This window comes from Benincasa hispida, chromosome 1 (assembly GCF_027475165.1).
Source record: "Benincasa hispida cultivar pf3 chromosome 1, pf3_genome.v1.1, whole genome shotgun sequence".
Taxonomy (NCBI): Eukaryota; Viridiplantae; Streptophyta; class Magnoliopsida; order Cucurbitales; family Cucurbitaceae; genus Benincasa; species Benincasa hispida.
Window position 1 is genome coordinate 85,133,670 of NC_143478.1, and position 19,472 is coordinate 85,153,141.

Below are 19,472 nucleotides of genomic sequence, written 5' to 3' on the forward strand. Positions count from 1 at the left end.
CTTGCCCTCGACGGAAGCAGATTCAAAATGAAACCGATGATGCTGCAGATGATCCAGATTGCAGGTCAATTCAGAGGAAGGTATGGCGAGGACCCGCATGCTCACCTCCGAAGTTTTATTGAAATCTGCAATACTTTTGTGTTCCCGAACATCTCTGCTGAAGAAGTTCGACTAACGTTATTCTCATTTTCTCTCTGTGATCAAGCTAGAAAATGGGCATATTCTCTTGAATCGGGAGAGATCACTTCTTGGGAGTAGGTAGTGGAGAAATTTATGAAGAAGTATTTTCCACCTACTGAGAATGCAAGACGAACTTATTACAAATTTTGAACAAGATATGGACGAATCGTTCAGCGATGCTTGGGCGAGGTTTAAAAGGTTGGTCCAGGATTGTCCATATAATGGGTTACCAGACTACCTTCAAATGGAGATTTTCTATCATGGTTTGAATCTCACTTCGCAGACCACTGTCAATGCGACAGCCGCTGGTGGTTTGTTGGACAAAACATACGATGAGTCAAAGAATATCCTTGATCGCATCTCTAAGAACCATGAAGACTAGAGAGAGAATGACCAGAGATTGAGACTTAAGGACTCTAACGCAAACAGTGGTGCTATTGTTTCATTACAAAACCAAATGATCGCAATGATGAATTTGATCCAAGGAATGGCGATTAGCAGCCCAACATCGCAAGGTGGGCAAACCAACGCAATCTATTTTCATAAGTCTTTGTGTTCTATCCTGGACTTATCGGAAAACTCAGAGGAATTTACACTTGAATTCCGCTGGGGAAACTTGAGTGCACAACGCAATTCCATCAACGCATATCATCCATATTTCCACTTCATAAATACGAGCATCAAGTTTTTGGCGCCGTTGCTGGGGACTTGGGAGCTAAATGTTTGTTAAGTTTTGTGTCTCTGCGAGCAAATTTTTTATCTTGGGTGTATTGCAGCTTGTGCGGCCAGGTTGCAAACAATGTTGAAGTATAGGCGATGCGCTGAAAGCCAATGTTGACCCCAAGGTAGAAGGGCAATCAGTCGCAAAAGAGCTGAAGGCAGTTCTAAGCTCATGGTGGCCAACATGCACCCAACAATTGTCAGAAGTTCCAATGGTCAGGGCAACATGACCCAAGCAGTTGAGAGTCATCTCCTGCATGGAAGACTCCATGCAGTGACAACACTCTTATTTTTCCAGGGACATCTTCTACTCTATCTTTACATTGCTTTCTTAGTATAGGTTATTTTTATTTTATTTTAATTCTTATTTTGGATATATGACTGTTTCCTTGGTTGTGGTATGTTTTCTCTTGTAGGTGCAACAATAAGTCTCCTCGGTTCGTAGTTCAACGGAAGAATTCCTTTCACCTGTCAACACATGGCTTCAATCACGTGGATTCCAACGCATGAGCGTATGCATTGTTCTGCTTAAGGTTTTTTCTTGTTATCTTGTATGCCTTATCTTTTTGAAATTCTTTTTTCCCGATTGCATTGTTTTGCGATGTTTCTATGATGGTACATATAGTTCACTGCATTTTCTAACTAATCAATGCAAGGAATTCTTTGCTTTTATTAGCTTCTTCAAATTTTGAAAGTTTTAAGTTTTATTTTATGCAAACCTTTGTTCAAATATTTATTATCACATTCTTGTAATTTTGTCTTTAGCTTTGCGGTGAAAACGCTGCCAACCTCTAAGTTTGGGGGTGGCAGCAGTCTCGGAGAATTGCGTTCATTATATTGTGATCATTTATATAAAAAAAAAGAGTTGAAGTGAGCTTTTGAGAATAATGACTCCACTGTCAACGCAATAGGGAAACCCATGTTGATAAGAGTTAAGCTGTGAAAGGCACTTACTTGAAGTTGGAAGTCCGCATGACACATGTAGGGGCAAGCCAAAACGAAAGCAAGTCGTTAAGATCAGCGCATAAGCACAACCCCTTTGTCTGGCGTAAGCCAAAAAAAATGAGACAAGAGTTGAGTTGAACATGAAATGCAACCGAAGTTGGATGCCCGCAGGTTGTGCCATTTGGGGGTAAGCCAAAATGAAGGGTGTTGATGACTTGAAATGTAATCTTATGCTGTGTTGTTGCTCATGCACACTTTATGCGATACTACTTCTAGATATATGCGTTGTTAACTAAATGCTTGTAGTATGCTATGGAGTAATGCGTTGTCACAAGTTTCCTTGTGCAGAAACCAAGTATAATTCTAATGCAAGTTTCTCGAAGTGATCCGAGGTCGAACACAGGGATTGTTGTCATTAGTGTGTTACATTTGTGATATATGCGACTAGTGTTTTTACAATTAATAAAGGTTGTGTTTGTATAGGAAATTAAATTGCGTTAAAGTAAAATTGTGCAGATAAACTAAAGTTGCATTAATAAAATAAAGTGCGATGAAAATAAACCTAAGCTAACATGATGCAAGATACAAGATACATAATATACATGATGCTAAGTTCGAGATTGACTGTGAAGTTTATACAAAAGATTGTGGTATGTGATGGCAAGGCTTTATGGATGAATCAGAAGGGTAAAGAATAATTAGTATAAACATCGCAAGTTTGTTAATTACATTAAAGATGTAACTAAGGTTTCCCTTTCCCTTGGCGTACACCTCTCGGTGATCGGCCGCGTCCCCATATCTCTATGGTGAAACAGAGATGAACGTGGTGAACGCAAGGTTGCTTCCATCTCTGGAAGTACTTCTCACTTTAGTGAACGCGTTCTTCCAACCTTCTATCGATAGGCGGAATGGCATCTTCATTTCTGCTCTCACATGTGAAGATGTCGTCTAGCATGCTTTGACTAAACTTAATTATTTCCTTAACCCAATTAATTCATTTTCCCAATTATTGCTAATTATCCAAGGGATTAGGAAAATATCGTGGAGAAAGTGAATTACGGATAAACGGGAATAGACAAAGAGATGGAGATGGAAATGATTATAAGATCTAATTATAGAATTAAGTATCTGATACATGGTGTGAATGATAAACTAAGAAGATGAATACAATTGATGATAAAGAGATAGAAACAAATACAGAAGAGTGTCAACGTCTTGACACAGATCTGGATGGTGGTTTTGCTTGCCGGCTTGTGGAGTGGATGAACAGAGAAGAGCTTCCCTCTCAGGCTTGCTCTTCTAGTAGAAGTGACCTTCGTACAGAGCTTCAACGATGGGGATCAGAAGGATTCTTGCCCGGAGACTCACCTCTCGGCCTTTTCTCTTAATTCTTCCCGAATTTACTCTGATTAGTCGCTCAACCAGTCTCTCTCTCAAATCAGTATATACACTTTTCTCTGTATTCAAGCATGTCTTTTCAGTGCAATGGCCGGAGCTATTTATTGGCTCAACTTTGACTCTTTGCATTGTGGTGCGCACTTTATTGTTAAGGCAGTTCCAAAAATGGTGGAGTGAATATTCCTTCTGTTACGCAATCAATCCTGTCAGAAATGTACAACGGTTAACTGTACACGTGTCAGAATCCTCCGCAATTGCGTTGCTCTTTACATCTTCGATCATTTGCCCACATGCGGTGTGGTTTTTGATTACTGCATGCGGTTGAAGTTTTGTTGATTGCTTAGCTCTTGATCAATTGTCGCATGCGCTGTCATTGCGTTGATCATCTATTCATTCCTAAATGATGGGCGCAATGCAATGTAGATGCGTTGTTCAGTTTATCTTGAGCCATGAACGCATACGTTGACTTGATTTCCTGCAAAACAGACTTAAAATATTCTTTTCTACCATCGCAATGGTGTAAGTGGGTGTATTGACGACAATTTATAATTCTCGCATTTCTTAGCTAATTTCCATACAATTGACACAACTTTTCTTGGCCGCAATATCTAAATGAAACAGTATAAATCTACAAGTTCTCACAGCCCCAAATTCAGATATATGCTTGTCCTTAAGCATATCTTTTATTAAGCAATATTGCTCAATTCCTATCCTAAATTTTTGCGTCGATTGGTTGCTCCGAATGTTCCACCTAGGCACATTACTTAACATTGCAATTTCTTTCTTCCCTTGAAAATTCATAACAAAGCCCTACTTTATTCTATACAACAAATTTTTGCAAAAAATGCTTTTCTAGTTTTTGTTTTTGTTTTATTTTTTAAAAGAATGTTTACCTCTTCTTGTCAAAACAACTTGATGCGTCTGGATGCGGTGGTCAAACTTTGTGTTATTTATTAAAAGATTGTTGATCATTGTTACACCTTTCATTTTGGCTTGTTCCCATGGGTGTCATGCGAACATTAAACTACGGTTGTGTGCCAATCTCAAATTTAACTCTTGAATTTCAGAGGAGTTGTTTCTTGTTTCTTTTATTTTTCTTTCTCATTTTTCTCTTTTCATATTGTGTTGTTCTTGGAAACCCACTTTTTTTTTGGCTTGCTCCCACGGTTTCATGCGAACATCGAACTACGAGCAGACTCCTTTCACAACTTAACTCATATCAGGTTGGGATTGTTTTTGGAGTTTTATTTTCGCTGACATTGGAGTTTTGTATGAAATTTTATTTATTTATTTGGATGGATGAACGCATTTTTCTTAATGACCGCATTACTTGATCTCTCTGCTCAGACCTTCCCCACCCCCAAATTTAGAGATGCGCAAGGTCCTCATTGTGTTGTTTGGACAGAATAGACAAACATTTAGACAAAATTTCAAAAAGAAGGTTTGAGCAGAGTTTTAAAGGATAAAAGGTAAAGCATTGCTATAGCCACGAATTAACTAAGTGTTAGTCAGAAAATACAAAGTGCGAGAAATGCTACTAAGTGTATGCATATTATACATCATGGCAGCACAATGAATAATGCAAAATAAAAGATCAAGAATATCGCAAATAATGACGAAGGATGATAAAGAAGAGGCTATTGCGTAGTTGAAAGAATTGTTACTTAGTTGTATTGAAAATTAACTAAGTATACAAGGAATTACAATTAACGCAATACAAATTTTTTTTGCATGTACAAAGAATCAAAGAATGAGCTTCTATACATAGAAAAATAATAAATGAAGTTATAAATAAAAGAATGACCGCAATAAAAAAAATGTAAAGTTATTGAGAAGGAGGAGGTTATGGTGGAGGATTTTGATGAGGTACGCGAGGAGCTTCTTTGAAGTGTAGATGCTGCTGGAGATGTGGAGGCACCATGGGACCATGAAGATACGCTGTCAAGAAGTTAAAGTATTCATGGTTGTGCTCCGCTAGTTGCCTCTGGTTTAGGTGGATCGTATAGATGTTACGTTGAATATTGATCATCACCTGCCTTGTCATCACAGCATTGCGTTGTAAATCTTCTACTTGCTCGTGTACCGCATCTAATATCTGGCAGAAGAAGGCCTATTATTGGGAGAAGAGTTCTTGTTGTTGGGCAAGAAGGGTTCAATATCTACTAGTTCAGCAGCTAAGGAGGCAATGGTAGGTTGTGCCTGCGATGTTTCGCCATCGACGTTTTGGGGTTGGGCAGAAGTGCTTTTGCCCAAATTACGTGGGTCATCAACATGCGACGGTGGAAGGGGAAGTTGCGGTGATGATGCTGAAGGTGAGGATGGAGCTACTGGATATGCGGTTAGAGAATCAGGGGTAAGGAGAAGGTCGGTGAAATGCTCGGGAAGGGAAGAAGAAGGTTGTGTGGGAGGGCTTGGAGGGTGAATTATCAAAGGCAAAGGGTTCAAGGGTTCTGATTCTTGTGTTGGTGAGTCTTGGACTTTCCCTTTTCCTTTGTCATCTTTGCGCTGTTTCTTTGGCTTAGGTTGCTGCGGCGCATTTAAATCAATGACATGCCTCTTTAATGGGAGCTCGGGGCAGTGTGGGGAATCTTTAAGGAGCAACCTCAAAATCTTGACGTTTATGAGGCCATGAACTTCAGGCATGGGTTCTTCCTGAATGCCTACACCCATTGACAGGCATAAACTTGAGACGGTCCATGGGAAGAAATACTAACCTCTTATGTGCCCCACAAAACCTCGAATTTTCTTTGCGATCAACTGGCCCACATCAATTGGAATGCCGCGTGCAATGCAATATGTGGCCATGACTCAACCCTTGAAATTGTTTTGTCATGGGAAGTCGGGATGAGTCATCGTTTTACCAAATATACCCAAAGCCGTGCCTCGGGAAGCAGTGTCTTAGACGCCAGAGTTCTGATGCCTTTTAATGAAACCGTCCACTTAGTGCGCGGTTGCGTCAATGTTTTGCAGCGAATCTTTCATCTGCTCTTCAGTAGGATCATTAATGATTTTATTACCCACTGCATCTGGGTTGCTCTTCATCAAGAATAATTCATTGATGTCCTTTGTGCTGAAAGACGCCATTTGCCCTTTTGTGGTCACCACATCCTTGGTGCCATGTAGCTGTCCATTGTAGAAGTTGTGCACTACCTTTGGAATGACGATGGCTGGGCACTGGCAAAATGTTTCCCATCCGTGCTCCAGTACAACGTTTGTAATTAGGTCTGGTAGTGGCGTTGGCATGGGGAAAAATCCCATCTCCATCAGCATATTATCTTTTTCTCTTTTCTATTGCGTTGACAGTGGAGTCATTATTCACAGTTTCAGGTTATGCTGATTCTCTTAGTTGCACTGATTCCCCCTTGTCCTCCCTCACGGAGGTGGATTCTCCATCCAATTCTAGGCTCTCAGCCCTATTTCTCCTCTCTTCCTTCTTCTTCAGGCGCCTCTCTTCCCGCTTGCGTTCCTTCTTCTCATCCGTCCTCTTTTCCTTCTTCTTGATTGGATGGGCTTCCTCATCTCCTTCAACCCTCTTTTCTTTGATCTTCTTCTTCTTCTCTTCAGCCACTTCCGACTGCTTCTCCGCCACTTCTTCCTCTAAAGCAACCCTAATGGGTCCCTCAGAGGATTCTGCATTACCAGTTTCCTTAAGATCCAAGAGTGCCAGAGCGCTTCTCCTTGATGCTTCCTCCATCTCCTCCTCCAAAGGCAATGGTTTGTCCACAACCCTAGCTTCAGGCAGTCCTCCTCCTTTCTCCAAGTTGTTGAGAATTCTCCCAAACACCTCCTTATCGTCCTGTCTCTTCTTTTCACTCTCAGAGGAGAATGTTGGGAGTAGGGTGCTTTCAGAACTCTGCTCCCTTTTGAACTGGAGTGGCCTGGCTGCTAAAGGATTTTGCCAGGGTCTTCCGGCGACTTGAGGGATAGTGTGTGGCTGGGTGGAAAGACGACGGTTGGCTGTAAGGAATGCTGCCTCTCGCATAGAGAGTTGGGATTTCAAGGGTGATGAGGGTAAAGAAGATGGTTGGGGAGACTGGTCTGCCATGGATGCCAGAGTAAAAGAACTGGAAAATTTCTTTAGGGTTTTGGGAAGGAAGAAAGTTTGGTATGGAAAGCTCTAGGGTTTCTATTTGCAAAATGAAGCAAGTAAACGACCTAAGACGAAGAGACATAATTTATAGGTTAGGCCTTGATGGGCCCAACACGGATTCTGCGGTGGCAGGCTTCGAGATACTAAAAAAGCCTTCCGCCGTGCGCCTCACATTTATGAAGTTGCAGAGTCATACATCCTTTCGTCTGCAAATTCATCATTTCCTTGGAAGCTGAAGCGATTAGACTTCTCAATTTTCAAAAATAATTTTCTTTGGTATTTTATTCGAATGGGTGCAAGGTTAAGAATCAACGCAATGAATCCATCAACGCAAATGCATCTTTGCAGAGGACGGGCAACAATGCATGTATCCCCGCAACACACCCCTTAACTCAATTCATTTTTGGAGGACGGGCGCACGATATTTCTACTAGTGCAATACTACCTCAACATAGTGCATTTTCTATAAGGACGGGCAAAGAACACATACGAGTGCAACACCCCCCTCAACGCAATGCATTTGAGTTGGATGAATGCAAATTGTATCTTATTGGTACAAGATGCACCCATCATCGCAATGCATACCGAGTGTTGATTGTTTTATTATTATATTATATTATATTATATTTATTTATTATTTTTTTAACGCAAGTCACACGGACATTGTGGTAATAATTCTTTTCTTATTAAACAATCATTCACCAATTTTAAGAATAACGCATTTAAGACAGAAAAAATAAGGAATAAAGAGAACATGGAAATAAACGCAAGAGAATTAAATGAAGCATAAATTCATAAAGCCATAAAAATAAATTGAATGAAGCAATAAATGACAAAGTTCATAAAGCAATAAATTCAAAAAGCAAGTAAATATAGAATTGAGATATTGTCCGGAAGATAATTTTCTCCTGATGAATGCAATCCACACTTCCGCAGGCGATCAAGTTTGCCTGCTCAATGTCTTCAAGGACATTGCTCCTTCCCGTGAGATCTAGGGGCTTTAGAATTGCTTGGCAACGTTCTAGGTGTTCTATTATGTAACTCGGATGCCAGCTGCCCTACTTGAATCTCCAAGTTTCTGATTGAAGACGCCTACGCCTGCATCACCGCATTGTTTTTATCCATGTATTGCTTGAGCAGGGACTCCAATGAATTAATAGAGGTGTTAGAAGAGGAATGTTGATTGTGCGATTCTCTGTTGACCTCGATTCTGATTGGGTTGAAAAGGTGGAGGGTTTCCTTGATTCCCTGAATTGCTATTCTGATGGTTACTTGGCCCATCTTGGTTCTGATTCCTTCCTCAACTAAAGTTAGGGTGATTCCTCCAACCAGGATTATATATGTTGCTGTAGGGATTGTTCTGGATTGCACATACTTGCTGCATGTTCGATAGGCACATTTTCGCTGCATGGCCTCCTCCACAATTGATGCAACTGATTGTGGCCACTTGTGCCGGCGCATTGGGTTGCACTGATCCTTGGGAGAGGGCACCTTGATTAAGCGCCATCGACTAGAGGATAGAGGTTACCGCGGCCATCTGTACGGCCAAAAGTTGTCATTGTCTCCGCAGGGACAATGGCAGTATCATTTCTTCTTCTTTTGTGCCTCTTTTTCCGTACCCGTCATCAACCCAATCATCCATATTCCACGAGATGTGGTCAAGGATGACCTTGGCCTCAGTGTATGTTTTATCCATAAAACCTCCTGCCGCGGAGGCATCAGTAACAACCTGCGTTGATCTGTTCAGGACATTATAGAATGTTTCCATCAAGACGCAATCGAGTATCCTGATATGCGGACAATTCTTCACCAGTCTTCTGAATCACACCCAGGCAGTGCTAAAGGTCTCGTTATCAATCTATTCAAAGTTTAGCACTTCCTTTCTCGTCTTGCATTGACTGCCAGAGGGAAGAACTTCTTCATAAATCACTCAACCAACTGATCCTAGGAAGTAATCTCATTTGGCTCCAGTGAATGAGCCCACCTCTTGGCCTCATCCCTCAAGGTGTAAGGGAAGAGATATAGTCTGATATCTTTTGGGGTAATGCCAGGTATAGAGAAGTTACCGCACATCTCGACAAAACTGATCAGATGCCATGTGGGTCCTCACCTTGCAGACCACCAAACTGCCCCGCATTCTGAATCATTTGGAGCATGACCGGTTTAATCTTGAATCTTGCGTTCTCCTCAACTTTCAGTCTTGAAATTCCGAGTGAAAAATCATACAGATTGGGCGCCGCATAGTTCCTCATCGGGATGTTGCGGTCAGCTGCAAGAAAAATAGGATCTTGTGCTGGTCGTCCCACCCCCTGATTCACTTCAGGTGCCACATTATCATTGTTATTATCTTCCATGTTGGCTCTCTTTCGCCTCGCTCAGTTCTGACGTGCCCATGCGCGAAATGTACGCTCGATCTCTGGGTCAGCCTCGAATTCTGGATCAGTTCCAGTACTCATAAACCGTCAGACTGCTCTCCATGATAAACAGCCAGTACAAAGAGATCTGTCTTGCAAAATACTACAAACATACTCAACAATAACCGTTACTAATCCCCAGTAATGACACCATAAACTTGATGACTTGAAATGTAGTCTTATGCTGTGTTGTTGCTTATGCACACTTTATGCGATACTACTTCTAGATATATGCGTTGTTAACTAAATGCTTGTAGTATGCTATGGAGTAATGCGTTGTCACAAGTTTCCTTGCACTGAAACCAAGTATAATTCCAATGCAAGTTTCTTGAAGTGATTCGAGGTCGAACACAGGGATTTTTGTTGTTAGTGTGTTACATTTGTGATATATGCGACCGGTGTTTTTACAATTAATAAAGGTTGTGTTTGTATAGGAAATTAAATTGCGTTAAAGTAAAATTGTGCAAATAAACTAAAGTTGCGTTAATAAAATAAAGTGCGACAAAAATAAACCTAAGCTAACGTGATGCAAGATACAAGATACATGATATACATGATGCTGAGTTCGAGACTGACTGTGAAGTTTATACAAAGGATCGTGGTATGCGATGGCAAGGCTTTATGGATGAATCAGAAGAGGAAAGAATAATTAGTACAAACATCGCAAGTTTGTTAATTACGTTAAAGATGTAACTAAGGTTCCGCTTTCCCTTGGTGTACATCTCTCGGTGATTGGCCGCGTCCCCATATCTCTAAGGTGAAACAGGGATGAACGTGGTGAACGCAAGGTTGCTATCATCTCTGGAAGTACTTCTCGCTTTAGTAAACGCATTCTTCTCTCCCTCTCTCGATAGGCAGAATGACATCTTCACTTCTGCTCTAACAGGTGAAGATGCCGTTTAGCATGATTTGACTAAACTTAATTATTTCCTTAACCCAATTAATTCATTTGCTCAATTATTGCTAATTATCCAAGGGATTAGGAAAACATCGTGGAGAAAGTGAATTACAGATGAACGGGAATAGACAAAGAGATGGAGATGGAAACGATCATAAGATTTAATTATAGAATTAAACGTCTGATACATGGTGTGAATGATAGACTAAGAAGATGAATAAAATTGACGTTTAAGAGATAAAAACAAATATAGAAGAGTGTCAACGTCTTAACACAAATCTAAACGGTGGTTTTGCTTGTTGGCGTGTGGAGTGGATGAACAGATAAGAGCTTCCCTCTCAGGCTTTCTCTTCCGGTAGAAGTGACCTTCGAAAAAGCTTCAACGGAGGGGATCAGAAGGATTCTTGCTCGGAGACTTACCTCTCAGCCTTGTCTCTTAATTCTTCCCGGATCTAGTCTGATTAGTCGCTCAACCAGTCTCTCTCTTAGATCAGTATATACACTTTTCTCTGTATTCAAGCATGTCTTTTCAGTGCAATGGCCGGAGCTATTTATAAGCTCAGCTTTGACTCTTTGCATTGTGGTCCCCACTTTATTGTTAAAGCAGTTCCGGAAATGGTGGAGTGAATATTCCTTCTGTTACGTAATCAATCCTGTCAGAAATGTACAACGGTTAACTGTACACGTGTTAGAATCCTCCGCAATTGCGTTGCTCTTTACATCTTCGATCATTTGCCCACATGCGGTGTTGTTTTTGATTACCGCATGCGGTTGAAGTTGTGTTGATCGCTTAGCTCTTGATCGATTGTCGCATGCGTCGTCATTGCGTTGATCACCTATTCATTCCTGAATGATGGGCGTAATGCGACGTAGATGTGTTGTTCAATTTATCTTGAGCCATGAACGCATACGTTGACTTGATTTCCTGCAAAACAGACTTGAAATATTCTTTTCTACCATTGCAATGGTGTAAGTGGGTGTATTGACGACAATTTATAATTCTCGCATTTCTTAGCTAATTTCCATACAATTGATGCAGCTTTTCTTTCTTTTGGCCATAATATCTAAATGAAACAGTATAAATAACTTGTATTTCTATAAGTTATCAGATGTAACCAGGTTCTACGCTGCATTTGAATAAGCCATCTCAAATTTTTGAAGTATTTTGAATGAACGCAATCTCAAAAGCTAAACACAAAGTTGCGGGGAATGAATAAAAATTTTTGAGCAAAGGCTTGTCGGATTTAACTTAGACAAGATCTTTTTGAAGAAGTAGCCAAAGTGGAGGAGAGCATTGCAGTGATGGTCAAAGGTGTGTATAAATTATATTCTGAGAAGCTGGTCATTGCAAAGGAAAACATGAAGGTGAGTTAGAATTTATTAAGTATAAAGCATGCTTGAGGACAAGCATGATTTTAAGTTTGAGGGTGTGATAACATTCAGAAATGCATGTCATCTTAGGCCTTTTACTTAGAATTATGAAGGTTGTTAGGTAGAAATTGCGTCGATCATGATAGGAATTCAGGAGAATATGAGTTTATGTCGATCAGCATGTCGAATCTCGATTAACCCATTACTTTGCGTTAATTATGCGTTCAATGTTCTATTTTTGTAGCTAATGCAAGAAATGAATGCAAATGCGGAAACCGGACCATCGTATAGACGACCGCATGCGAAGAAACACTCCATCGCAAAGGCAAATGCATCGATCAATGCATGGATGTTGTGGTAATCACCCGTATGCGTCCATCGCATGGGAGTTGCACTCGTCAGGCGATTGCGGTCATCATGTAGAGTTGCGGTATTAAGCGAATGCGACCATTGAATGATTGTGGCTACGTGACAATGCAAACTAATGGGATCAACGCAAGGTAGGTGGAATGAACGCATCAACGCATCTACCTCGAGAAAATCCAAAAGATGATGTTGACATTTCACCTACCACGCCGTTGATGGCAGAGGTTCAGAAAAGGACTAACGCGCCGAACGTTAGACTCAGAGCAGTCCAATTAATTCTGTCGGTGATCCAAGCTCTATAAATAGAAGCCGACGAGCTAAAATTCAAGCCATCCGGAGATTATCCCTCAACCGGGGATTTTCCCCACGATCCAGAAAAAATGCGTGAGAAGACGCTTGAGAGTTCTTCACCTCCTTCATCTAGTTCGAGTGACGACCAGAGCCTTCGACCGGAGCTAGATCTCGAGAGAGTCAGCTCCTATGCCCATCTATGGCACCATCGGCAGCCTTGATGCACATCCACTGGAAGCAAAACTTTGCTTCCAGCCGACCATTTCTTTTCCTTTCTTTTTCTATATCGTATTGTATGACATTTTGAATTAAGGAATTAATACAATCTATTTCAATGCATTTCTTTTTTTCTTCGACTCCATCTCCATCTCCTTTGCTTAACATTTTACTTTCATTGCAACACTTAGTGGGAGTGCCTGGGTATTGCATACTTAGTCATGTGGATTAGGAATACGAAGCATGTAGCAACCCACCGAGAGGTGTGTATTGCGTGAGTGTGTGAGTAACCTTATTTGCTTAATGTGAAGATGCTGCAACGCCTGTTTATAGGCTAACACATTTCTTATCTATGAGTAAAGTTAACAATAATCAACTACCCGGGAAGGTAAGTGGTTGGATGCATTAAGCAATGTATGCGTTGCTCACTAGAGATAGTAACAACCTTGCGTCAACCAAGTTCATGCGATTGTCTTGTACTATGTATGCCTCATTCGCCCATTAGGGATACTCGGGAGGGTAGTCTAAGGGCAGGATCTAGGCTTGGGAATGTTAGATCAGAATCTAGGTTTGAGAGAGTCAGATTAGAATGCATAATACAAGAGATACGAGCTTAAGAATAAGCACTGTTTGCTACTAACCCATCGCATGCATCCTAGAGATAGGATACGATTGGGTGTGGTACCTTGCTTTTATGCATTTTGCATCATTGCATAGAACAAGAGTAGAGACTTAGGAATGAGCTCTATGGACATTTTGTATTCAACACATGCATCTAAGACTTAGGAGCACCACATTTCCATTGGAAAATGATTTGCAGTGCATGAGTGTAACATGATCGCATTGGCTTGCATTGACTAGGGTTGCCCTCGCAGTCACTCTTAAGGGTTTCAATGAAAACATCTCCACATTTTATCTATTTTTCCATACATTTATTTCATGTCAAGATTTGTCGCATCTCTACCTTTCATGCAAATTCTCATTGCGTTGTCTGTTAGATAGGAGTAAGAGTAGGATTAACTTAGCAACATCCCCTCCATTATTTTATTTAAACCGCCACATGCACATCATCACAAACATATAGTTACAAGTCTCTGTGTTCGACCTCGGATTACCCGAGAAATTTGCATTGGAATTATACTTGGTTCCAGCGTAAGAAAACTTGTGGCAAAATGCATGGTCATCACATACATTCATTAACACAATATTAGTCCAATGCATGACCATCGAAGCTTGACTATCAACTCATATCTTAGGAACATGCATCACATAACGTGTCCACGGGATTTTGGTTGTCGAGTAAAATTGACTTCCAGTTTCCTACCATCATCTGTGCGTGTGCTTCCTTCTTCAGCCCTAACGCAGGGTAGCATTGCAATGCTGTGATGGAATATACAAGCATGTAACAGAAGCAATCAGAATAAATAAGCACTCTAATTACACTTAATTTGAGTTCTAAAAGCATGCAAACATAGTTTTCAAGATAAAAGGGTTTCCAAAATTAACACCTTTGAAGAATTCCTCCAAATCCAAGCTGCTCTCCATGAATTTGATCTTCAAATCAGTAGAAGATAACCAAGAGTGTCTTCTCTACTATTCTCATCCTTGAATTTTGGAACTCAAGATTGAAGTGAATTGTGAACGAGGATGGAGAGGGTTTGAGCAGAAACTATTTTCTGTAGAAAAACTGAAGTTGATTCAGCATCATCTTCTTCTCAAATCAAAATTGAAGTGTTTTTATATATGATTTACATGAAGTAATCAGCTATAATGTTGATTTCCACTTCAGATTTTCAGTTGGAAGTGGTCTAGGTGTAGGAAATGTGTTTCTCCACCAAGCTAGTTAATAAACTTGGAGATTTCCAATATGAAAAATTGATTTTTCAATTTTATTTTTTGATTTAATTCAAAATTAAATCAATTAAAATAAATTTATAAAATTGAATTAAAATTGAAAAATTAATTTGGTTTTAATTAATTAAACAATTTTAAATAATTAAATAATAATTAAATATTAAATATTAAATTAATCAAACACCTAATTCATACATGAATCCTATTCATGTAATTAATATTTAAATCAACTTTTAAATATTTTAAACTCTCCAATTTTGTTTAATTTCAACAGAATCAAACGTTAATTATATCGAGTATAATTATTCAAACTCTAATTTGAAATTGAACATTTAAAATTCAAACCCTAATTCAATTTGAACACTTCAAATTGAAAACTTAATTTTGATTTTGAACATTTCAAAATCACTCAATTCACTAATCCAAGGTGTTCATGTTTTACGAGCTAGTAGAGGGACCTTATAGACCTATAGATCATGAGCTCCAACGATTTGAGATTAATTGGCTAAATTCTTTAGACCGAATTAATCAATATTCGTTAACTATCGAGTCACACCACTATAGCTCGATAGCTGCACTTTCCTCACTGTAGATATATTTTTATCCATTTCATTTAACCATAATTAGTAAGTCGACTCTTCACAGGTTATTAGCAATAACGGTTGGGTCAAATGCTATTTTATCCCTGAAATTACATCTTGCTCCTTAAGTTCCATTTGATTATCTAATGAATAATTGGTTTGTGATCCAATCACTAAACCGAATCCCTCTCGGGCCAATGAGAGGGTGGGACTCCTTGTTCAAGACTTGGATTCAGTACTAAAGAGAACAACCTTTCTTCTATCCCTTAATTGGGTAGGTGTGAATTCCGTCTTGCACCATATGTCCCCAACTATCTACCCGGTTTTACCCCTGAAATGGGAGGCTTATTGAGTCGGCGCTGTTGAGCCAACCATCACCTATGCAAATCTAAGGATAATCCCGATTAACAGAAGTTCATAGTTAGTTCAGGATTAAGGTCGAGTTACCTAGGTCATTTATTTGAAACAGTCAGTCTTAAACAGTAAACAACGTTATAAAGCAAGAGTGACTTATTTCTTGGTCCGATCTTATGCAAACTTATTGCATAGGATGCCCCTACTCCTCATATCAACACATGAACGAATCAGGATCACTTCGTTTGTAGCACTTTACAACAAATTGTAACAACTATATAGTGGGTTGCATTCGATAATATTACCAGAATAAGGTACCAACCTTATTCGTTTACTATAGACTGTTTTGGCTATTTACTCAAACTTGATCCATCTTTATGTCTCCACATAAAGTTCAAGATTCATGCATCAACCATGGATCTTAGTTTATTGGATTTAATCTTTTTAAATACAATTTATATATTCAACAACAACTTTATTGAATAAATGCCAATAATAGAATATGTTTAACTTTACAATCTGCGACTTTTAGGACATACAACCCAACACACTGCCATCAACGTTGCAACACTATGATTAATTTTGTAAATTCCTCTCTTTAGTTTTAAGTCAAATTTTTTTGCTCAAATTTAATGGAGGCTTAGGAGAGGCCGAGCCTTCTTCTTTTCCCTTGATGTTTTTTAGTATCATTAGGTTAGTTTTTTGTTTTATTTTGGATTGTAATCACAGATTGGGTGGTATCTCATGGGTTTGTCCATGAATCGATGGGGTAATTCTCTATCTAGTTCTTGGATCAAGGATTTGATATCAATTTCATGAGTTTTCTGCCCTAATTGATGTTTGCAATTCATAATTATGTTTTTCTTATAATCTATTTTAATTCCAAAGCATGATTATTAGGGTTGACTTTTCATGCTTTATTGTGCATGCTAATAATTCTTAGTTTTGTTAAGGTCCTAAGTAGCATTAGTAAATTAGGCATTTGATGGCTATTCCTAGAGCGTCTAATTGCTAGATTCTAAGATAAAATTGGTTAATTGAATATGGCTTTCCTAATAATTAATCAATATAATTGAATCATAAATCATAATGCATGTGTTTTTAGTTCTATATGGCCACTATCGAACCCAATAGAATTTAGAAGTATGTAGATTAGTTAGGGTATTGGCTTTTCGACCTTAATTAATAATTAAGACGATTTCTCAGTTAGATTCATGCTAGCTGTCAGCCTCTGTAGAAACTAGTTAGATCGAATCGAGCGAGTAATTATGCATGCATAATTTGATTGCATAGTCAATTGGCTGAAAATGATGATTGAAATTACATTGAATGTCTAACTTGAGCTGAGAACTAGATGAACTAATCCTCATTTACATTTATTCCTTGTAATTTATTTTCCTGCATGTTTTCTATCAATCAAAATGAAAACCCGTTTTTATCTCTTTTCACAGTCAAATTTAGCTTAAGAGGGAATTGATTCTGTGCCTTTCTGTGGTTTAAACCTGTACTTACCGCTATTACTACGTTTTAGTAGTAATAGGAGTAGTTCAGTGTAATCTATAAATCTTCTTTTGATTCGTAGTTTTTTTTTGGGATGACACCAAAAAGGGCTCAAACAAAATGGCGCTGTTGTCAGTGAGGCAAGCCAATTAATCTCTTTTAATTGAATTTGACTTGTAAACTTCAAAAACCCAAAAATATTTTTCTTTTCTTGTGTCTACTTGTTTTCTCATGGATGATGATATGAATATCTATTATGTGCTTCGTATGAAGTACGCAGCTCAGCGACGAGAACAAAAGGCAAGTGAGCTGAATGAGCTTAAAAGTTAAATATCTGAGCTAATCTCTATTGTTCAAGTTTTGGCTATTGAACAGATTTAGGTTTTGTGTGGTTCTGGGCACGAATATTATCCTCCTTAGGAGGTGCTTAGCCAATCTCCATTACCGATGCATCCTTCTTTTGCTAATTCAGGTATTTCTTTAGAAGATTTGGTTAGGGAACTTTCTAATAGCTTCGGTGAGTTTGTATAGGAACGTCCCTATCATCATCAAGAACCCTTGAGTTTCCAGTAGAATAGCTTCTATTTCGGACATGAAGCTAGAACTGAGTATTTGTGTAACCTCGTTACTCAGACTACTGAATCAATTGGGAGACTTGAAGAGTCTTGGGTGCAACCATTTTCTGGATGTACTGAATTGAGCAGTGGAGTGACTCACATTGATGATCCTGTTGAGTAGCTGGTTCCTCAATTTTCTGGTCAAGATAAGATGTTGGATTCCTTAATGTATGAACTTGCTAATGATTTTTCTCACTGCGAGCAGGAGTCTATTGAGTCTTACCTAGAGACTCAAGCCCTCGTGCCAGTTGAGGTCCATCGTATCCCTCAGCTTTCACATTCTGTGTTGACATTGGAAAATTATTTAGAGCTTCCCATCATTTGTGGCACTAAGGCTGATCTTATCGAGGAATTCCCCTAGACCGATGATGATGAAGATATTGATCCTCTGCCATGTTTAGAATAAGTTAGTGAGGTTAAGTATGAGCCCGTACTTCATTTCGAGGAGTCTCAGGTAAAAGAGTTAGAGGCTACCAAACTTCTTTCTTCTCTTCCCTTTGGCATTTCATAAGTATTTGATTGTTGCTCATCTTTTCCTCATGAGTCAGTTAAGTCAGTTGAGTCAGAGTTTGTTGAGTCCTTTATTTATTTCGACTCTTTAGGGTCGCTTGAGCTTTTTAATTCTTTCTTTTTTCCTTTTTTGAAAAGATTAAAAAATTCCAAATTCGACCTATCTGGTTCTTTTCAAAAGTTGGGAACCCTTATAGCCTTACCAGCCATATTGACTCATCAAATAAAGGACCAGAGAAATACGAGAATTTCTTTGTATCTTGACAAGGGACAGGTCACGTCGAGCAACCGACGTTAAACATATGCGCTTCCTAGAGGCAGCTAAATGATTAATTTTATTTGCTTTCTTTTCTTCATTTTCTTCCTTTTCTTTTGTTTTTCTTATTTTTTGTAGGTCTCTCCAAAACCCAAAAAGAAAATAAAACCAAAATGAAGAGAGCGGTACCCAACCCACATCCTGTGCATGAAAATATTTTCAGGGAAGGTTTTCTGTTCCCTTGTTCCCTTTTTTATTTTTGAGCTTTACTTAGGATAAATTGGGTGCAATGTGTGATTTTAAATTGAGGGTGGTTACCTGTTAGGTATTAATTTTGAGCATGATTTGGATTCCTTGAACATTGTGCTCGAACTATATTTCTTGATGATGTATGCTTTGCTTGCTGTGTTTGCTTTGCTGCTTTGGTTGTTACAATGAGTAGTTTATGACGCACTCTTTCTGTGATTAAACTTGCATGAAATAACGTTAAGAGAGCATCATTATGATTTTTAGCCCATTTTAAAAAAATTTTCTTATCTCTCATGCATCTTTAAGTCATTGTTTTACAAAATTAAAGTCTTGCATGCTTAGAATTGGGTTATTTGGTTTATATTTCTGTTGTTACCCCAAAAGGTCCACCTTTGACTTAAAAGTAAGCATACTTGTTTTAGAGCAAAACTAGATAAAGTGGATAAAATAGGACCTAGTTTAGATATAAAAAAAAAAAAGAGACAAGAAAAAGAAAGAAAAGAAAATTAGTTGCAATTTTGAAAGAAAAAAAATTATTAAGAAAAAAAAGGAGACGAACACTGACTTGCCTGAAAAAAAAAAAGAAGAAAGAAATTAGTGGTGTGTGTGCATGGATAGAGGAGAAAAGAGCTACCTTCGCCGTGTCTAGTTAGCGACCCCGA